Genomic DNA, 22,001 nt, shown 5'->3' with positions numbered 1-22,001 from the left:
CCACACTGGCCGCTTGAATTTCCGCAAGAACACTGACGATCTCATGTAAGTTTGTCAGTGTTCTTGAGGAAATACTATGCTGCTCCCGTTCGGGCAAAAGCCCTCTTGCGCAAATCATTTGTGCAAGAGGGCCAGTGTAAACAGTACAGAACTGTTTTGCGCAAAAAAGCCCCGATGGCTAAAATGGCGATCGGGGCTTTTTTGTGGAAAAGCACGTCTAGATTGGCCACGGATGCTTTTCCGCAAAAAGTGTTTTTGCGGAGAAGCGTCCTGCCAATCTAGATGCGGTTTTCCGAAAATGCTTTTAACGGAAAACTTTTCCGTTAAAAGCATTTCCAGAAAATCATGGCAGTGTAGACGGAGCCCTGGGGAAGAATGTTTCTAGCATAACTGTTTGAAAAGATCCCAGCAGTTTTCCACTTTGTTTTCTTCACGTTCTGCAAGAGTCTCAAACCTGTTCCCATCCTCTATCTGATATTCTTTTATTGAAAGATATGGGTCTGTTTTCTTTCTTTCTGAGCACTTAACACTTCAGTGAGACATTTGCTTTCAGCAAGCAGTGGTCACTCCCTAAATCTGCTCCTCTGAATATTCTTGTGTCTAATCCTGATGTTTTCTACTTCTGATTAACAGAGATAGAGTAAATCATGTTTTGAGTATAACCATCTGGTGAAATCCATGTCTTTTTATACTTATTTTTATGTTGGAAGAAAGAATTGTAGATGGTAAGATTGTTTTTGGCCAACATTCAAGAAGTCTTGTAGAAGAATTCCAGTTATATGTTGGCTGATGACTGTTTCTCTCTTCTTTCATTTCTAATGTGGGCATTAAAATCTCCCATGATCAGGCCAAGATCATGATTTGGTACTTCTTTCAATATCATTCAACTCTATATAGACTCTCTTTTTGTCCTCTTCATCTGGGTCATTTCTGGAGAATATGCCTGGACTTCAGTGGACTTTATGTGCCGAGAGCGGAATCTAGCTGCCAGTACTTTATTTGATACTCACTGATTCATACGTGACTTTTTGCAGCACTATTCATGATGATCCCTACACCTCCGTCATGTTTGGTTCCACCTTGTCAAAATCAGACAGGACTCACAGATTTGTCAGACTGCTCTGTTTATTAGCAAGGCTCTGCTAATTTCATCCAGAAAATGTGAGCCCCATACAAGGTTCAAACCCCTTGATTTATACAGTCAAAAGAAAGCCAAGTTAACAGGATTAAAAAGAGGGGCAAAACTTCACATAATTAGTGTGAGACTAGTCAAGTATCTTCATTTCCACATCAAGCACGCAGCAATCTCCTGTCCATATCTCCTTTGCTTTCTCCCTAACACCTAATGTTCCTTTTCCCATTAACTCTGGCTAGCACTCTGGAATCTGCATACCTACAAACAACATTAACATACTTTTCTTCTTCCTGTTCAGAGACAAACAGTATTCCTTCAACTTATTCAATTATTACAGCATAATTCATCTTTCTCTTAGGCTGTGTCCAGACTCATGGGTTTTTTCGGGAAAAGTAGCCTTTTCCCGAAAAAACGTCCCCTGCGTCCAGACTCAAGCCGCGTTCTTTCGAAATTAATTCGAAAGAACGCGGCTTTTCTTTTGATGGCGGTAAACCTCAATTTACGAGGAAGAACGCCTTCTTTCGAAAGTTCCTCTTTCGAAAGAAGGCGTTCTTCAATGTAAATAGGGCTTCTTCAAAAGAGAGCAGCCAGACTCACTAGATGCTTTCTTTCGAAAAAGCAAGCCGCTTTTTCAAAATTTCTCCATGCAGTCTAGGCGCTCTCTTTCGAAAGAGGCTCTTTCGAAAGATGCTTTCGAAAGAGCCTCTTTCGAAAGAAGCCTGCAGTCTAGACATAGCCTTACAGTATAATTCTTTCTACTTTCACAACCTGAACAGAACATTGTTTTCCCCCAGAAGTTATCATACCTCGCTCTTTCCATCTAACTTCACAGAGTCCTAGGGTGTCAATTTTATATCTGTCCATTGCTTTGATTACCCGTGTTAATTTTCCTGCATTATTTAGCGTTTGTACACTCCAGGTAGTTATGAACACACTATTTTGGCTGTCAGAATTTTGATCATCGAGTGGGTGACTTCCTGGTAGATCTGATCATCCATTGTCAAGTGCACATCTGAACACTTTCTATCCTCGTGCTGTAATATTTGGTTTATGTGAATAGTTTCTGTAGCTAGGAAATATTGACAGTGATGGGAAACTGTCCAATCAGCCAACACTCTTCCCTTTTAATCTGGACTTGCGATTTCCGCTGGTTCAGTTGTGTCTACTCTGTGTCCTTCAAGAGCAAATAGGATTGGAAATGTCCAATTAAAGCTTATGGTAATGGGTTAGAGCTTTGACAAAATTTCTTTACCCTGGAGAAGAGATGTATTGGAGAGAGTTGGAAGCACTTCAGATTGTGTATGTATTTCAGATTATGAATATGAAATTCCAGGTAAAGTAAAATGATCAATCTCTCAGTAGTGACAGATGACAGAACATGGAGCAATGGTCTCAAGTTGCAGTGGGGGAGGTCTAGGCCGGATATTAGAAAAAACTATTTCAGTAGAAGGGTGGTGAAGCACTGGGATGGGTTCCCTAGGGAGGTGGTGGAATCTCCATCCCTAAAGGTTTAAATCCTGGCTTGACAAAGCTCTGGCTGGGATGATTTAGTTGGGATTGGTCCTGCTTTTGCAGAGGATTGGAGTTGATGGCCTCCTGAGGTCTCTTCCAACCCTAAGATTCTATGTGGGCTTTTCACTGTCATCAGTGTGTGATGATCTGGAAAGGTGCATGATGAACACATCTTCAGGAACATTGGCCTGTACAGAAAGCTGCAAGTGGGGACCTTCTTTCCAGGCCCAATTTGATCCTAGGAGACATAGCCTACCCCTTGTAGCCCTGGCTCAGGAAACTGAACCTGCTGTACCGGGAAAGCAGTAAGGAAAGTTTTAACAACAGGCTAAGAAAGTGCTGCATGGTGGTCAAATGCACCTTTGGGAGACTGAAGGCAAGATGGAGGTGTCTCTGTGGCTGGTTGGATTTCACTGAGGGCGATATTCACATGGTTATTGTGGTGTGTTTTGTTTTGCATAATCTGTATGAAAATAAGAGGAATTATTTGCTTAGGGTTGGAGCACTGAGGCATAATACGTGGCTGCAGAGTTTGAGCAGCCAGACACTAAAGCTCCCAGAGGAGGGCAAAGGGATGCTGTCAACATCAGGAGGTTTGGGGAGTGCCCGCCGAAAATGAGGGTCATGGAAATAAATCTTCATAACAGTTGCCTACATGTCCCCCTTCAATGCAACATGTAATCAGGAATATGACAGGTCTGCACTAAATCAAGGGTGGGGGCTACTGACCCACAGAAAAATCAGTTGAGAGCCGCACAGAAGTGAGAAGCAAAGAAAAAAAGCTCCAAACCCCTCCAGAAAGAGACAGAGAAAGACACTAAGACACTCCCCACATTCCCCTCATGCCCTAGAGCCTAGGGGGGCTGAGGCTAGTAGATTTTTTGTGCTCCAGCCCCACAGGAAGGTAGCAGAGGAGGGTCTGGAGCACGAGCATGGACTCCCCAATGCTCGAGGGAAGTCCCAAGCCTCGAGGGCCAGATCCAGGCAAGCTGGGGGCCTCAGCCAGCCCTCAGGTGTTAGCCTCCCCTCCCCTGCACTAAAAGGAAGCATTGAAACATTCTGAAAGTGTGTCTTTATCCATTAGCTAGCAGAGGCAATGACACCTCTGCCACTCACTTGGTAAAGGAGGTGCTGGCAAAGGGTCACAACTCACAGTTGTGTGTTATCATCACAGTTGGGAGAGGGGGGTGGAAAATGTGGACTCCCGGAGAAGGAAAAGGAATGTGATGGCACTTCACTTGTGCAGGCTGAACCTCTCTAGTCCAGAACTCTCTGGTCTGAAAACATCCGTGGTCCAGATTGACTTAGTTATCCAGATGTCCACTTCTCCTGAGTGTAGCCAAGTTTCCAGCAGTACCACAAAGTTGGTTTATAGCCACCAATCTTGGCTCTCAGATTTAGGTGCTGTTATTTAGCTCTAATTTATCCCTATCTGTTCTCTCTAACAGCCCAGTAAGCAGTGGAAGTTTTGGTAATGCTTCTAGATAATATTGACCTCCCACAGTCTGAAAACTCTCTGTTTTGGAACCGGTCAGGTCCTGAGGGTGCTGGACTTGAGAGGTTCAGCCTGTATAAACCCCTTTCCCATCATTTTCACTTTCTCTCCCACTGCCTCTTGAAAGGAACGCATCTCACCGTACTGATAAACTGCAGCCAGGTCTAGAAAAGTCCCTTTGCAGTTACATAGTCCTAATTAAGGCTCCACAGGCAGGTAGCACTGTGGCAGACATCTCCAAGAGTACACAAGGAAATGAGGGCATGACTTTTCCAGGCTTGTGGTTTTTGCCCCGCTCCGTATGCAGCCCACCTATGTCATCCTTGGTTCCTCTGCAAGTGATTGGTGAACTTTACAGGTTTGTATCCTACAGTTGGGGAAGGGACATAGTAGCACTGCCATGGAATCTGAAGCAGACAATTTGCAAACAGTTCTTCAAGAGTTTCAATAGCCGTTCTCTGCGAGATTCCATTGCGATCATGGCGAGAATCAACATGCTCCTTGGCCACATCGATTAGCTACACAGGGATACACCCAGCAAGCCTCCCTCTTCCCCATTCCCTTGGCCTGGCATTCCATAAGCCACATCCACTCACCCTGCATCTCAGCCCCTGCTTCCTGGCCCCTGGCAGGCAGTTGCTAAGACTATGTCCATCAGCAGTGCAGAACAGTTCCTGGCTGCCAGACACACTATGCTGCACATTTGTCAACAATACAGATTTTGCGGGCAAGAGAAGTACAGCATCTTAGACAAAGAGAGGAAGAAGCTTTGAAATGTTTTGTAGACTAAAGATGATTATCTTTGATTAAAGTGGCATAAGACTCTCCAGACCTTCTGACTTCCCAGAGGGCAGACAATTGTTTCACCATTGTTTCCTGCATATTATAATTTGGGGATAGGTTTGTGCATATGCAATTGCCAAACCTAGGCAATATGTAAACAAAGTAATTTGGAAATTAATTGACATTCTTTGTTAATTGAGTAACTTGTCAAAACATCTAAATTTTACATCTAAATGTTTATCTTTCTAAAAAGGCTTGTGATAAGACCTTAAATTAATTAAATCCACTTTTATTATAAATAAAGTGCAACATTCCACGTTGGTTTATTTTGACATTTTAAACTCTTATCATCTGGCCATCTTTATCTGGTTTCCTGATATTTCTTACTACTCTCTGAAATGCTATTTTGACTAAATAAAGCTCAGACATTTAAAATAATTCTTTAGTCTATACAGTCTCTAAAGAATAGGGATCATAGAGCAGTGAGAAACTAGTTGAGGTAATTGGTTAATCAAAACTATTTAACTACAATATGTAACTTTATATCAGCTCTTTCTCAATTGCCAGGAACTGATGTTTCAAAGAAGATGAAAGAAAGAGTAGATTGTACAATAACCAACAGATACATGAAGTTTCTTACTCACCTGCATCAGTAACTGATAAGGGCTTGTAGAAGAACTGCTCCTTTTCACAAGGATATGTTGATTTTGATTAATTTTAGTTTTAATTTAATTTCAACATTTTTGGAACTGAATGTTTTGAGTTTCATTTTGAGATATGGTAGAAAAAACTTAAACATCTAAAAAGTCAAAACCAAAATAAAATGCTTCAATTTATCTGAAACAAATACTTTTAAAATTGTGAGATGCTTTCGAATTTGACATATCATTCTGATTTATCATGAAAACAAATTTGGAAGTAGCAGAATTTCCCATAAAATGGAAATTCCAATTGCTGCACAGCTCTAGATTACATAATTGAACATTGTCCTAGCTAATTTCCTAGCTAATTTATTGTTCTTCATATAAATGTTTGAATCCCACTAAGATTTTGGCCTCAATTATGTCCTTGAGTCAATGAGTTCAGCAGGTTAGTAATTCTTTTTGCATTAAAAAGTCACAATCTCAATGAGGTGACTGTCAAGTACATTGAATTCTACCTTTTTCTTGTAATATGAGAAAGTAAATAGAAGTGTACATGCTGTAGGAGAAAGAAGGAGTCTAAGCACCGGCAAAGCAGGAGACCTGTCAAAATACCACCTGAAAATAAATCCTGAATTTACTATATCATTGTCCTGAACTACTACACACGCATCACTTAGTAACCCTGATTGTTTCCCATGTGAATGAGCAATCCACATTTTTCCATCCGTGGAAGCCAGTGGACTGACATTAGCTATGAATTTTGCCCCATTTTGTTTAATTAAAGCTGTGAAAGAAGATTTGAAATTCTCAGTATGCAAAATGGCAACTGAAATTCGTAGATACTGGAAGTGCTGCCCAATACAAGTTTAAATCTTAGGTTAGCTTGTTTTTTTCTAATTTGTTCCTGCATGCATTGCCCCTAGACTCCACTGTTGACTGAAACTTGTAAACACAGAGAGAGTGACTTTGGCCTTTGGAAGCTTGTTTTCATTACTGCCACTTTATGGGTGTTTAAAAATAATCACATGTTCTGACTTGCTTGAAAACTTTATCTCCTCATTGTTCATAAACCATAATTTGTGCCAGGCTAATGTGAATGATCTAGTCCAAGAGAGACGTACAACCGAGTTTACAAGGGCAAGAGGATCTTCATATTTTGCAGTTTTAAGGTGCCTTTCACTCAGAAAGATACCAGGGGCTTTGTGAATTATATGTACACATAGTATCAATGAAGTGCAGCCACCTCTGAGCTAGAGGGTAGCAGCTACGTAGCTAATTAACATGCAACACTTAGAGCGGTATCAGAAGAAGAGCCAAAAACACCGGGGCAAGCAGCATGATGGGGCATGTTGAGGACGAAGGACATTATTATCTGTTTACAAATTATAATTGATGTAAAGCTGAATTGTTATCCACTTTGGGTCTGTAAATTCTCTTTATGGTTCCCCCTTCCTGAATGAATGCATGGTGTGTGTGGGAAACTACTCAAACATGCAGTGGGTGATGAACTTATACTTACCTAAACTTGAGTGCACATCCAGAAATATAATCTATGCTATCATGTGCCGAAAGTGTCCGTCTGCTATGTACATTGGACAAACATCTCAGACACTTCGCCAAAGGATTAATGCCCACAAAACAGATATCAGACAAGATCACAAAGAGAAAACAGTTTCTTGTCATTTCAACCAGAAAGGACACAGTCTCAATGACCTGCTAACCTGCATCCTACTTCAGAAGACATTCAAATCTGCACTTGAAAGGGAATCCTCTGAACTGGCATTCATGCTAAAATTCGACACCCTCCGCACCGGACTTAACAAAGACCCCAACTATCTTACACATTACAAAGATAGCTTCCCCAATTATCACCTCTAATACTATTAACTCACAGACATTTCCCCTTCCCCACCTCTAATATCATTAACTCACTGGCATTCACCTTCCTTCCCCCCCCCCCCACACACATCCCCCTTCTGTTCTGTAATGTGATTTGTCCTTTTCATGTGTGTTCTTTTTTTTAAATTGTATCCTTTGGTACATATGGTTGTGACTGTTTTCTTCCATTATTTGATCTGAGGAAGTGGGTCTGGCCCACGAAAGCTCATCATCTAATAAGCCATCTTGTTAGTCTTTAAAGTGCTACATTGTCCTGCATTTTGCTTCAGCTACCCCAGACTAACACGGCTACATCTCTACCACTATTCTTGAGTGCACACAGCCCCCTGCAGTGCACAGAGAGAGCTGCTGCATGGCTTTTGTGGCATTAGTGGCAGATGGCGAAAAGTCAGTTGGCACAAGATATGGACCTGCTGAAAGAAAACAATGTGAGCTTGAGAAAGAGTGAGACATGTTGAAAGCCCAGGCGCTGACAGAGAGGACATCGAGGAAGGCCTATGGACCCAGAAGCTGCGCATGGCCTGTGACATCATCAATCCAACGAAGAGAGAGAGAACCCGAAAGGGGATCACCAAGCAGGACCTCCCGGGGGTGCCCTCTGCTTGGATCGCCCGGCCAGCGAATTGGTTCCAGGGTCATCACGGGAAGATATAGACAGCATGAACCTCAGCATGAACTTCTGGTGCCTGGTGCTATAGCCTGTATTCTGTTGGCCTAAAAGTGTGAATGCTGATAAAGTAGAGTCCAGATTATCCGACCTTTGGTAATCCGACATTCTGCTTTATCTGACCCTGAAGCTCCCGGGGACGAAGCGACGCCGGCAGGAGCGGCATCAGCAGCTCCAGGAGAGTGACTGGGCAGTGAGTAAGGCCATTCTCCCGGCCAAGGTCCGGGAGCTGCGGGGAGGGAAGGGGCCAGGGCCAGGGCCAGGCAGGGTTGGGGACCAAGCGGTGCTGACTACAGTAGAGTCCCTATCATCCAATATTTTCGATAATCTGACCACCTGTCAGCCCCGTTTAGGTCGGATAATCGGGACTCTACTGTAGTGAGAATGAGTTTCCCTTTTCCCTCCTTCCAGAGGAGGTTAAGGCAATTAAAGCCATTTGCACTCATTACCTCGTGGTCCCAATCCTGGTTAGGCCAAAGTTAGTTGCAAGTAAACTTGAATCTCCCGAGGTTCTTTATTCCCTCCCTCACTAGCAACAGGGCAGGGAATGTCTGTTCAGATGGGATGGGATGGTTATTTGGGTCTCATCTAGTTCCAGGGTCTAAAGACACACTCACCCATCACCACCTCCCCAGGCACATGAAATGTAATTTACCTCTTTAATGCATCCAAGGGTACTGAGGGAGTTGGCAGAGCCTTTGGCCATTATCTTTGAAAACTCATGGGGTATGTCTACACTAGCCCCCTAGTTCGAACTAGGGAGGCTAACATAGGCATTCAAAGTTGCAAATGAAGCCCGGGATTTAAATATCCTGGGCTTTATTTGCATCTTCCCAACCGGGCGCCATTTTTAAACCCCCTTAGTCCAAACTAGGTCAGGCTCCTCAAGAGCCATTTGCCTGGAGGGGCCCAGCCAAGACTCCCTCCCACCATTTTCCTGTCCCAAATGGCCAAGACTGGCCAAGCTTCTGCATCTGTCCCAGGCAGCTCAGCTCCATGGATACAGGTGGGGACCCACAGGTGTGGGCCACAGAGAGTGCACAGAGACTGAGGTGCACTGGGGTCCATCCAGGAAGCAGAGAGAAGTTGGAGGGTGAGGTCAGGAGATGGAAAGGAGTTCTTAGCTAAGTAAGGGTATGTCTACACTGCCCTCCTAATTTGAACTAGGAGGGTAATGTAGGCATACCGCACTTGCAAATGAAGCCCGGGATTTGAATTTCCCGGGCTTCATTTGCATGAAGCCGGCTGGCGCCATTTTTAAATGCCGGCAGTTCGAACCCATAATCCGAACTAGCTACTCCGTGCCGCGTGTAGCCGCGCGGCACGGGGTTCGAACTGCCGGCATTTAAAAATGGCGCCGGCCAACGTCATGCAAATGAAGCCCGGGAAATTCAAATCCCGGGCTTCATTTGCAAGTGCGGTATGCCTACATTACCCTCCTAGTTCGAATTAGGAGGGTAGTGTAGACATACCCTCAGTGCCTGGCAGGCTGAGAGGAGTAAGTGGTGGGCAGAGGGGAGAGCCAGTGGGCTAGAGAGGTCTCAGGGTAGAGTGCAAGCAAAGCAGGATGGTGCCCCTTGTGAGCATGGGCCCAGCTGTGTGGTGCAAGTAGTGCCATTGTAAACTCAGCACTGACTACAGAATAAGCAAATAATAATAATTCAACCTCCAACACTGCTGACCCTGTGGCTGCTGAGCCTAAACAAGGCCCTGGTTTTGTCAATGCCACACATAGAACTGTCTTGCCAAGTGCCAAAGCTGGGAGAGAAGCCTGGCTCATTAACGTGAAACCTTTACCCTTACGTTTCTCAGGAGGTTAGCTCACAGAAACAGGTGTTTAAGGTACACTTGATAATAGAATGTTTTAAAAGCTGTAAAAGCTGAACCTGATAGCTCTAAAAATCTCCTGCCAGGATGGTAAAAGAAAACACGGCTGTGTTCGAGAACTAGAAATGACTTCTGGGAACTATTCCAAATGTTAACCTCAGGGTTCCTGTCAAGGAAGAGCGTGAGACAGGGAATGGGACACGGACCTTTAAGATAGCTCCTGGAAATCAAATCTGAGTCCCTTTGGGACTGCATACACTTCCAGTGTTCCCAGCCACGCCTAACATGGGGACAGCTTATACAGGCCTGATTTCTAAATAACACAAAAGAAAGGAAAAGGAACGGCTTACATACACAATTAAAGGTCATAGAGGAGGCATTGGCTGAAAACAACTAAGACTAACACGTATTTCATTCTATTCTATGCACTGAAATCTGTTCTCATCCCTTCTATTGTTGAGAGTTGCATTTTGCCCCCAGGAGCAAAGCTATTAATCATGGTGTTCCTCTTGGAGCACTGGGCAGTCTTGTAGCTATCTTGAGCTGAGACTTTAAGTCTGATCGGGTGGAGGACAGGTTTCAGATGCTCATAGTTGCCTGTGTTCCTGAGGGGACAGGTTGCAGCATTATATACTCAACTGCGTTTCCTAAGTGCTGAAGGCCCAGGTATACCCCACTGCAGTAATCCAGCCGACTGGTGACAAAGGCATGAACAACTGAATCCAAGATCTTTGTCTGCCAGGATGAGAGTGCATCTCCTAGCCAGCCAGCGATGGTAGAAAGACCTACCGAGGGATCCAACGAGGGGACAGCATGGTGTTCGCAAGACACCTGAGTGCACTGCAAGATCATGGACTGATTCAACCACCTGTCAAATAAGACTGTGGCTATGAACTCTTCTGAGAGCTTTCCTCTGCTACCAGCATTGCTCCCTGGAGGACAGGCAGAGTTCAAACTGACACATCACCACGGTACCAAAGATGACAAGCCATGATCCTCACTAAAGCTCTCCATGGGTATGTCTACACTACCCTCCTAGTTCGAACTAGGAGGGTAATGTAGGCATACCGCACTTGCAAATGAAGCCTGGGATTTGAATTTCCCGGGCTTCATTTGCATAAGCGGGGAGCCGCCATTTTTAAAACCCCGCTGGTTCAAAGATTTTGCGGGGAAGTTTTATACCAAAGCCTGGAAAGATAAGGTTTTGGGGTACTTTTGCAGCCCCCCCCCCGCCCCGCACTTCTGCATACATAGTGCCAGAGTGGGGAAGAAGCCTTAACATAAACACAGCCAATTCTTACAAACTAATCTAAGATTTATTTAAAAGGTCAACTACAGTCCTTTTGATTTTCAGCCACCAATTTCTGCATCCATGTGTGATCTGATGCATCCACATGGGATCAGATGCTCACTGAGGGCATGTCTACACTTACTGTGGATTGTACAACAATTGAGCCACTAAGGGTCAATTTAGTGGGCCTACACAAATGACCCCTCTGTTGACTCCCATATTCCACGGGAATGAAAATCATAAAGTAAATCAATGAGGGAAACTCTCTTATTGCAGTGTCCACACCAGACTCAGCATGGTAATAAGTCAATTTAAACAACGTTAACTCCAGCTATGGTTATTCACACAGCTGGAGTTGCATAACTAAGGTTGACTTAATCCCATAAGAGATCACAAGACATATCCCAAGTGTCTGGGTATGAGAGATTGTCTCCCACCGCTTGTGTTCTTCAGCGATAAACTACACAGTTTTTCTCTTCTGCAGATTCAACTACTCAGTTTTTCTTCTGAACCCAAGGCACAAACTGTTCATTTCCAAGGTCAGTACAGAGATGTTCCTGTTTCGATAACATCCAAACTGGTAGCCAAGCTCAGCCACTTGACTGTAGAGCTGTTCAAACTCCTTAACGACATTCAGTTGATATGAAAGTTCCCTTGAGCTCTTTCTGAAGCAAGCTCAGTATGTCCATATCCATCTTTGATCACTAGCTAACAACACACTTCTCTCATCCAAAGATATTGCCCTAATCCCATTAGAATTGGCATTTCGAGGCATTTCTCATCTCCTAAGAGATTTGTATGCAGGAGAGCAATTCAGTAAACAGATTAATCATCAGAGAATTAGAGGTGGACAGACAAATCTGGGCTCCTGCAATATAGCAAGATGCAAGGGGTTACGAGTGTTTAGGATTATAATTCAAAAGGATCTGGAGAAATGGTCTGAAGTAAATAGGATGAAATTCTTCAAGGACAAATGCAAAGTACTCTAATTAGGAAGAAACAATCAGTTGCACACATACAAACTGGGAAATTACTATCTATGAAGGAGTGCTGCGGAAAGGGATCTTTGGGTTATAGTGGACCACAAGCTAAATATGAGAGACACAGTGGCAAAAAAAACATCATTCTGGGATGAATTAACAGGAGTGTTGTAAAGCAAGACACAAGACATAAGTCTTCCACTCTACTGCACACTGATTAAACCTCAGCTGGAGAACTGTGCAGTTCTGGGCTCTTTTCAGAAAAGATGTGGACAAATTGGGAAAAAGTCCAAGTTGCATAAAATGATTAATGGTCTAGAAAACTGACTTATAAGGGAAGACTGTAAGAATTGGGTTTATTAGTCTTGAAAGGAGAATACTGAGATTGGACATAAAGCAGCTTTCAAGTATCTAAAAGATTGTTACAAGGAGGAAGGAGGAAAATTATTACCTTAACTTCTGATGATAGGACTAGAAGCAATGGGCTTAATTTGCATCCTGGGTGGTTTAAGTTGGACATTAGGAAAATTTTCTAACTACTGTATAAGGGTGATTAATCTCTGGTATAAATTGTTTAGAGAGGTTGTGGAATCTCCATTGCTGGAGATTTTTAAGAGCATGTTAGAGAAAACACCTGTCAGAGATGGTCTAGATGGTGTTTGATCCTGCAATAAGTGCAGGGGACTGGACCTGATGACCTCTCAAGGATCTTTCCTGTTAGATTCTAGGATTCTATAACTAAGGTGTAAGACTGAATCATCAGAAGGATCTAGGCCATTATGGAAGCCAATTCCTTCTCCTGGCTCTGCAATAGGATGAACGCTTATGTATTTAAAGCTATAGAAATGCTAACAAAGACACCAATCTATATGCTGTAAGCTCCCTTCACGTACCCTGGAACTATATTCTACATGCAGCAGTGTAATTTTAAAACAACCAGCAAGCTCCTGTGAGCACTGTAAATAGTGAAATCCCCCGCCTGTGTGATTTGCCATCTCCATACTCGGGGGGGGGGGGGGAGGAAGAGTTTTGTAACATCCACTGACCCTGATCAGATGCAAAGGAAGTGATTAAGGAAGCAGGATTAACTCCCAGTCCCAAGTTTCATTTTGTGTACTTAGGAGAAACCCTTGACACACACGAGCTGAACAGCAGAATGGGCAGAAAACACAAGTCAAGCTGTAGAAGCACAAGAAGTTGGAGGAAAAGGACCCTACTCCTGGAGGCAAAAATGGCAAACAAGCCATGTTTAAATGAGGTGTGGGGGGCAAGCCTGGGTCCTGGCCCTGAAACTGGCCCAAGGAACACGGCAGCAGGCAGACTGCTACTGCAGGGATGGGGAACAGACGCGTGTGGCTTTGACATTCCTCAGCACGGAGAGTGCACAGAGCTACTCGTGGTGCCGCTCCCGGCAGCTGAAGAGGCTGTGGGAGAACTGAGGGGGAATCCCAAGATGTGCAGGGATCAGCTCTGCCTTCTGACAACACTGTGGGATGCATACCCACAATGCACTGCTCACACTGTCAAGGATGGTGCTCTCTAGTGTTGACAGAGGGAGCAAGTGTGAACACCCTCCAGCAATTTCTCTTTTGTCGACCTATGGGAGTCGACATGAGTTTTGTTGACAAAACTTGGTAGTTTAGACGTACCTTGAAACAGATTAAATCACAGAAATGGCTTGCTGGGATTAAGTCTCTCGCTGTGTCCAAGCGTGGCAGTGTAAACAGCTGGATCATGAGCAGGGCGACGTGTTTGGAGTTTATCCTCTGCAAGAATCCAATCTCTGCATGCAGCTTTGGACAGCTTAGTTGGTTTGGGGCACAGCAGAGGCCCATAGGAAACTTTTTGCTTCAAACCACATGCTGGCACTTCCTAAAGCACTGCCAGAAACACTGCTGGCTGTACCTGAGCCTACGCTGGTTTGTTGTTTGTCTTTCCAGACACTGATTCATGCCCCTCTCGGTCACTGAGATCTGTAGCAGTTAATAACAGGGATCTCAAAACATGGTGCAAATACTGAGGATGATTCTGCTGGGTCTCTGGGAATGCACCCGAGTAAGGAGCGCTTATTTGAGCTCATTGGCTAATAAAGCCTTCCAGGAGAACCATTTTAGAGATGGGTAAACTGAAGCACTCGAAAGCCACATGATAGAGTGTGAAGCAACAAGGAGTGAAACCCAGGAGTCCTTGCTCAAACCCATGGACCTGCATACCCTCCCTCAAAAGAACATTGCAGCACAACGCTCTACACTGCATTGAGTACTTCAGCTTTTCCCACATCATCTGTCACTAGGTTACTGCCCTTATCCAGTAAGGGCCCCACAATCTCCCTGATCACCCTCTTATTGCTAACATGCCTGTAGAAACCTTCTTTGTTCCTCTTCACATCCCTTGCTAGCAGCAATTCCAATGGTGCTTATGGCATCATCAGCCAAGCACCCATTTAAGAACCAGCTCTACAAACACAGATGAATGTGTTTAATTAAGAAACTGAATAGTTTCCCCTTTCGTGCCACAATTGTGTCCTTCCCACAACTTGACAGCCACTGGAATAGCCTTGCCTTTTCTTGACCTGTGCACTGATTCCTCCATCTGTATCCAGCACCGAAGTATAGTAAGAATTCCTATTTAATTAGGTAAATGCTAGCTCTCAGAATGAAAGTGAAAGTTCTTGGAGTGATTATGGGAAATCCAGTGTTTTCATTTCATACACCAAGTTTCAAGGATCAAGAGTACTTTCACTCACTTGCCAGGCTTTGAAAAATACCCATGGACCATAGCAAAACAAGCTGGAGTGGGAAAGCTTATATCTTACAGGTTAAGACCTGCTCTTCCAAGATTCCCAGCTGTTGGAAGTGACTTTTCCAGGCAAGGACACAGTCAGCAACCAAAGTCGTATTTTGGATGCTTGTCAACTTGAAGGTACTGTACTAAGCTATTCTTTTCTATTCTCTGAATAAGTGACAGCCAGCTTGCTATTTCCATTACAAAACTTGTTGCTTTCCAGTTTAAACATCAGACAGGAATTTGCATTGAAAATCCAAGGTGCTGTAACAATTTAGGCTGTTAGAACATATGCTGTATAAGGAAGCTGCTTGTTACTTGTGCTCTATGCATGTTGGCTAGGATGTGCAAACAATCCTTCATGATTTAAACAGTTCTCTGCAATCTTGAATACTTTCCAAATGTTTTAATCCCACAAAGATTGCTTTTGCCTGCTACTATTTGAGACTAAAGCTATGTATTCATTGTAAAATATGTTACATTCTTTTGTACCTTGTCTTAGCTGATTCCACAGATCTTTTATCTCTTTTAGTTAGTTGAGGCTAAACACCTCTGACCTGTGATTTACCTCAACTAACTAGAGGGAGATAAAAATTACAGTCTGCAGTAGGAGTTTACATTACATATGAGATACTTACCTATGAGATAAGTGTGCCGTTTTTTTGCACTTGAGTGAGCTCAGCAAAACTTTTGCCCGATTTTCCCATTCTCCCTCCTTTATTCCTGTGGAAAGGGTGTAAAAAATGTTATCCTATCAACATGAACCCGTCTCAAAGACCCTTTACACAGGCCATATTTTGAACCACACAAGGGGCAATGCAGTGGGCAGTCAGATTCTGAATGGTGGGTGCTATTTGGTGCTATTTGTTAAAACCTGTTAGTATTTGGGGGGAGTAATGATCCATTTTCCCAAAGTGGGTATTTTGTAGATGTTTTCCAATGGAATGGTTTTATATAATTTGTCAGAACTTTACTGTTAAAATGCTTGCAACACAATTTTGATAAGTAACAGGCACTGAAAATTACATTACACTGGCTTTATACTGCTAACCTCCAAGGAGATCTGTTGTGACTACAGCAGGGCTGGAAGCAAACCAATTACAACCTAGTTTGCAGGGATGTATTGACTTGAACTTTCCACACAGCTTCATCTCTTTTTAGTTAAAAGCACCCCAAAGCTGCAAGGAGTAAACAGTTTCCACGTGGTTTGATAAAATGTACTTTAAAATATTCTGCTGATTTTGCATGTTTTTCCAGAGTTTAAAATGAGTTCTCCACATAATCCCAGCTCCAGTCCCCACTCAGTTGTAGCTATTATAGCTTTGTTTGTCACAGATCCAGGCTCTCCCTGTGGGCGCACGCCTGTAGATGGTAATGTGTTTCTTTTCACGGCTGTAGTATTTACTTGGTAATGTGATTGACAGGGAAAACCAGGGGCTAAGTAACGTGTCCCAATTCAGATGTAACTCAGCAGCAATGATCTGTAAAGTGAAAATGAATCCAGCTAGGATTGCAAGAATGAAGCAGCACTCAGAGTAGGAAATCAAAGAAGGCTTTTCTGAGGATGGCTTTTTGTTGGTTTGATGTCAATGCTGACAATCCCCAGGGACAATGGGAAGAGGCCAGCACTCCAGGTCAGCCTGATTGACAGGTTGGGCAGGCCAATGAGGGAATTAGGAGGCCAGGTCCAGTCCTCTGTGTGAGCTGGGTCTCTGAGCCAAAGCGGGAGAGAGCTGAGAAGAGCAGCAAGGTGAGCAAGCTGTGGTGAGGAGCATATCTTCAGTGACAGAGCCAGAAGCCCACACAGCCCACAGAGCACAGACCCTGTGGTGAGAGGCAGACCTGCAGTGACCAGAGCCAAAGGGGTCAGATAAGCAACGCAAGGAGCTGAAGGCTGGCCAAGCAGCATAGTCTGCAGCTAGGACCAGCAAAGGGGTGTGTGACCGCACCGGGGCGGTCTCGTCGGGTTATCGGCTCCCTTGCCACCCCACCGAAACAATCGGAACGTTCCCACCACCTCACCCACAGTACAGTTTAAGCCCGGGTTCCACAACTCAGCAGTCTTTACCCTTCACGGTTGATGTTCTTGCTCCTCGTCCTGGGTTGGAGAGGGAAGAGGGGGCCCGGGCCTGCCCTCACTCATGGGCCCCAGTCCAGGGCCCTAAGGACTCGGACCGGTCAAGGTCCAGTCCGGCAGATGGGGCATCCGGCCGAAACTCATCAGCCCACCAACCATATCCTGGTTCTGCCCTGGGCTGCTTCCTCTCCCTCTCTCCCCCAATACCCCAGTGGCCGCTCACCCTCGGGGCCTGCCCGGCCCCCGACGGTTTGACTGCACCACCCCAGTGTGCCTGGAGTGCGGGGCCCGTTCCCTCCTCTGGCACGTGCCCCTGCCAGGCACCTGGGCTCACCTTCTTCCCGTGCTCCCCGGGTGTAGCTCAAACCAAGGGGAGGTGAGGCCCAGCCGAGCCCGCGCCAGCTTCACTCCCCCTTTGGCCAGCGTGGTGCGGCGTAATTAACAGGTGTTCCACTAGGTTCTCTGTCAACCCCCAGGAAAGCAGAGCTCTCTAGATCCCATCACCTCTCCATTTGCTGTAGCAGACACCAGAAAGACATGAGATGAGCACTTGGTGTGAATGTACAATTAGGTTTGGGAAATGCAGATGCATTAACCTTATGTAGAGGGAGCCTTTTAATTGGCTATTACCTTCCTACACACCATCTCCTCCTGCTCATAAGAACAGCCATACTAGATCAGATCAATGGTCCATCTAGCCTAGTATCCTGTCTTCAGACAGTGGTCAATCCCAGGTACCTCAGAGGGAATGAACAGAACACGTAGTCAACAAGTAATCCGTCCCCTGTCACTCATTCCTAGCTTCTGGCAAACAGAGGGTAGGAACACCATCCCTGCCCATCCTGGCTAACTTTTCTGTTTGTTGTTGTTGTTGTTTTAATTCTGTTAATGCCTTTGCCTTCACAACAGCCTCTGGCAGAATTCCACTGTGTTGTGTGCAGAATACTTCATTTTGTGTGTTTTAAACCTGCTGCCTATTGATTTCATTGAATGACCTCTAGTTCCTGTGTTAAAGGAGTAACTAACTTCCTTCTTTACTTTCTCTGCACTAGTTATGATTTCACAGAATTCAGTCCTCCCTTAGACTTCTCTTTTCCAAGCTGAAACGTCCTAGTTTTGTTAATCTCTCCTCATACAGAAGTTGTTCCATTCCCTAATCATTTTGGTTGCCCTTTTCTGAACCTTCTTCAGTCCTATTAGATCTTTTCATGCAACCAGATTTGCATGAAGTAACCAAGATGTGTGCATACCCTGGATTTATACAGAGGCAATTTGATTTTTTCTGTCTTATTGCCTCTACCTTTTGTACTGATTCCCAACATAAAATTAGCTTGTTTGACCGCTGCTTCTCATTGATTCAACGTCTTGTTCTCCATGCCGCTTTGCACAGATGGACATCAGGGAGTTACTCCAGTGATGAATTTAGTCCTCTTCTTGCCACTCACAGTAGTTAGAACTAGTTCTTTTCCCCTTGTTTGTTCAGGCTCCACAATTTAAGATGGGAGGAGGAAGTGTGGTGTAGTCATCAGAGCACCAATGTAAGATTTGGGATTCCTGAGCTGAAATTCTGGTTCCACTGATGCCAGTGGGAATTTTGCTGTTAACTTCAATAGGGACCAGTATTTCACCTCTGCTTTATATTTCTGCCTTTGCCATAGAGTCACTTTGAGATCCTGAGCAATACCCATGGCTGCCTTGTACCTCAGTTTATCAGTCTGTAATCAGGGTATTTCATACCCTAGCTCACAACGGGGCTGTGAGAATTATACGTATAATATTTGGCAAGTCCTTTGGCATCCTTAGTTTTATTATCACTGAGTTAACCCCTGCTTTCCTAAGCGTTTAAGAGAAATCCCCCAGGGTTCACTGGGTGCTTTGCCAGTGTAAAGATTTCATATTGTGACCCTTTTATTAACATTGTATCAATAATCTGTTTTAGTGTCTTCCCTGTATTAAAATACTGCTCTCTAGATTATTCTGATTGATAGCTACACTGACACAGAGCTGGTCCACTTAATTCTGTCTAAATAAACAGAGAGCTTGCACATAGCAAATAAAATGCAAGAAACAAAGCCAAATCAGATGAAAATGAAAGACACAAAAAGGATGCAACTGAACAAAATTCGTGCACTCATAACCTTTTCTTATCTGAGCTCAGAGCTTTCCAATTAGTGCCAAAGCATCTCATTCATGATCTCTCAAATTCCCTTCCTCCTTTGGTTAATTCTGCCCTTTCCTACCCATCATTTCCTCTAGTACTTCTGTAAAAGGCAATTCACAAGGGGTCAAACCCACCACATTAATTTCAGCAAAGTTTCTCCTGGGTTGAATTTAGCACAGGGACTAAGTAATCTCACTAGAAAATGCCTTATTAGAAAAACCTGTCCCTGTTTGGAGACCCAAGAAGATTGTGTGTGGCTTAGTACAAAATATGAGCCATCTCACTTATCTCTCATTACACAGCAAGGTTATAGTTAATTAAGAAACTAGAAACAGACGCTGCAGTCTCAAAAGTCGATGTGATTGCTCTCTATCTCTGTGCTCCTCACCCTCAGTTAATGTCAATGTGTGCCAGCAATGTTCAGCCTTCATCTCACAGAATCAGACCATTAAGCTGCTTCTTAGACAATGAAAAACAGCCTGAAGCTCAGCTTTGCTCCCAATCTTTGCCAGGATCAGCCAAGCCTTGAGTCAAGTGCACCTGATATTTGTTGTTCCTGGGCCAGCAAAATATAGGAAGGAGGTGGGCAGTCCTAGTGGAGAACGAACAGGTTAAGAACTGTTTAGAAAAGCTGGACATACACAAATCCATGGGGCTGGATCTATTGCATCTGAGGGTGCTTAGAGAGTTGGCTGATGTGATTGCAGAGCCATTGGCCACTATCTTTGAAAATTCGGGGTGATTTGGGGAGGTCCTGGATGATTGGAATAAAGTAAATGTAGTGGCTGTCTTTAAAAAGGAGACAAAGGAGAATCTAGGGAAGTACAGACCAGTCAGCCTCACCTCAGTCCCTGGAAAAATCATGGAGGGGATCCTCAAGGAATCCATTTTGAAGCACTTGGAAGAGGGTAAAGTGATCAGGAATAGTCAACAGGGATTCACCAAGGGCAAGTCGTGCCTAACAGCCTGATTGTCTTCTAAGATGAGGTAACTGGCTCCGTGGTCATGGGGAAGTTGGTGGATATGATATACTTGGAGTTTAGTAAATCTTTTGATACGATCTCCCACAGTATTCTCGTCAGCAGGGTAAATAAGTACGGATTGGATAAATGGACTGTAAGGTGGATAGAAAGCTGGCTAGATTGTTGGGTCCAATGGGTAGTGATCAATGGCTCAATGTCTGTTTGGCGGTCTGTATCAAGTGGAGTGCTCCAAGAATTGCTTCTGGGGCTGGTTTTGTTCAACATCTTTACTAATGACTTGGATGAGGGGATGGATTGCACCCCCAGCAAGTTTGTGGATGACACTAAGCTAGGGGGAGAGGTAAATATTTTGGAAGGAAGAGATAGAGTCCAGAGTGACCTAGACAAATTGGAGGATTGGGCCAAAAGAAATCTGATGAGGGTCAACAAGGAGAAGTGCAGATCTCTGCACTTGGGATGGAAGAATCCAAAGCACTGCTACGGGCCGGGGACTGAATGGCTAAGTAACAGTTCAGCAGAAAAGGACCTGGGGATTACAGTGGACGAGAAGCTGGATAGGAGTCAACAGTGCGCCCTTGTAGCCAAAAGGCAAATGGCATATTGGCTTGCATTAGGAGGAGCATTGCCAGCAGATCCAGAGATGTGATTATTCCCCTTCATTGGGCTCTGGTGAGGCCACATCTGAAGTACTGTGTCCAGTTCTGGGCCCCCCACTACAGAAAGGATGTGGACACATTGGAGAGGGTCCAGTGAAGGGAGACTAAGATGATTAGGAGGTTGGAGCATATGACCGATAAAGAGAGGCTGAGGAAGTTGGGTCTGTTTAATCTGCAGAAGAGAAGAGTGGGGGAAGGAGGGTTGATAGCAGCTTTCAACTTTCTGAAGGGAGGTTCCAAAGAGGTTGGAGAAAGGCTGTTCACAGTAGTGACGGATGGCAGAATGAGGAACAATGGTCTCAAGTTACAGCGGAAGAGGTATTTCACTAGGAGAGTGGTGAAGCACTGGGACAGGTTACCTAGGGAGGGGGTGGAATCTCCATCCTTAGAAGTTTTTAAGTCTTGGCTTGACAAAGCCCTGGCTGGGTTGATTTCATTGGGATTGGTCCAGCCTTGGGCAGGAGGCTGGACTTAATGACTCCTGACGTCTCTTCCAGCTCTATGATTCTATGATTTTAAATCAGGTCTAGTCATGAGCTGCAGAAGCTCTTACTGCCTTCAGTGGAAGTTAAGGTCTCTCAGGGTATGTCTACACTACAAAGTTAGTTCGAACTAACAGACGTTAGTTCGAACTAACTTTCACATGCGCTACACTAGCGCTCCGTTAGTTCGAATTTAATTCGAACTAACGGAGCGCTTAGTTTGAACTAGGTAATCCTCATTCCACGAGGATTAAGCCTAGTTCAAACTTGCTAGTTCGAATTAAGGGCTGTGTAGACCCTTAATTCGAACTAGTGGGAGGCTAGCCCTTCCCAGCTTGCCCTGGTGGCCACTCTGGCCAACACCAAGCAAACTCTACTGCCCCCCTCCCGGCCCTGGAGCCCTTAAAGGGCCACGGGCTGGCTACACAGTTTGTGCCAGTTGCAAGGCTGCCAGCACCTGTGCCAGCACACCCTGCACCTGATACCCATGAGCCAGCCACCCGATGACACCCAGCCCTCCCCCTCTTCCCGGGACCAGCCTGGAGGCTCCCAGGACCCTGCCCGGGGCCGCAAGAGGCGGGCGCCCGCGTGGTCTAGTGCGGAGATTGTGGACCTCATCGAGGTT

General features: G+C 44.7%; 1 protein-coding gene across 5 annotated transcripts in view; it reads left to right on the top strand.

The window, feature by feature from the left end:
* LOC102444405 (uncharacterized) overlaps positions 1-22,001 on the top strand; it is a 166,575-nt gene that overhangs the window by 91,861 nt on the left and 52,713 nt on the right. The window contains exon 1 of one of the 5 annotated variants that reach the window (XM_089771969.1): positions 14,788-15,155. The exons of the other annotated variants lie outside the window; for them this stretch is intronic. The gene's annotated coding sequence lies outside the window, so the exon portion shown is untranslated. Of the gene's footprint in view, positions 1-14,787; positions 15,156-22,001 lie in introns of those variants that run through there. 5 annotated transcript variants of the gene reach the window in all.

Source organism: Pelodiscus sinensis, chromosome 20 (genome assembly GCF_052426305.1).
Source record: "Pelodiscus sinensis isolate ZL-2025 chromosome 20, ASM5242630v1, whole genome shotgun sequence".
Lineage (NCBI taxonomy): Eukaryota > Metazoa > Chordata > Testudines > Trionychidae > Pelodiscus > Pelodiscus sinensis.
The sequence above is the reverse complement of the archived record's forward strand: the minus strand, read 5'-3'. Positions and strand labels throughout refer to the sequence as shown.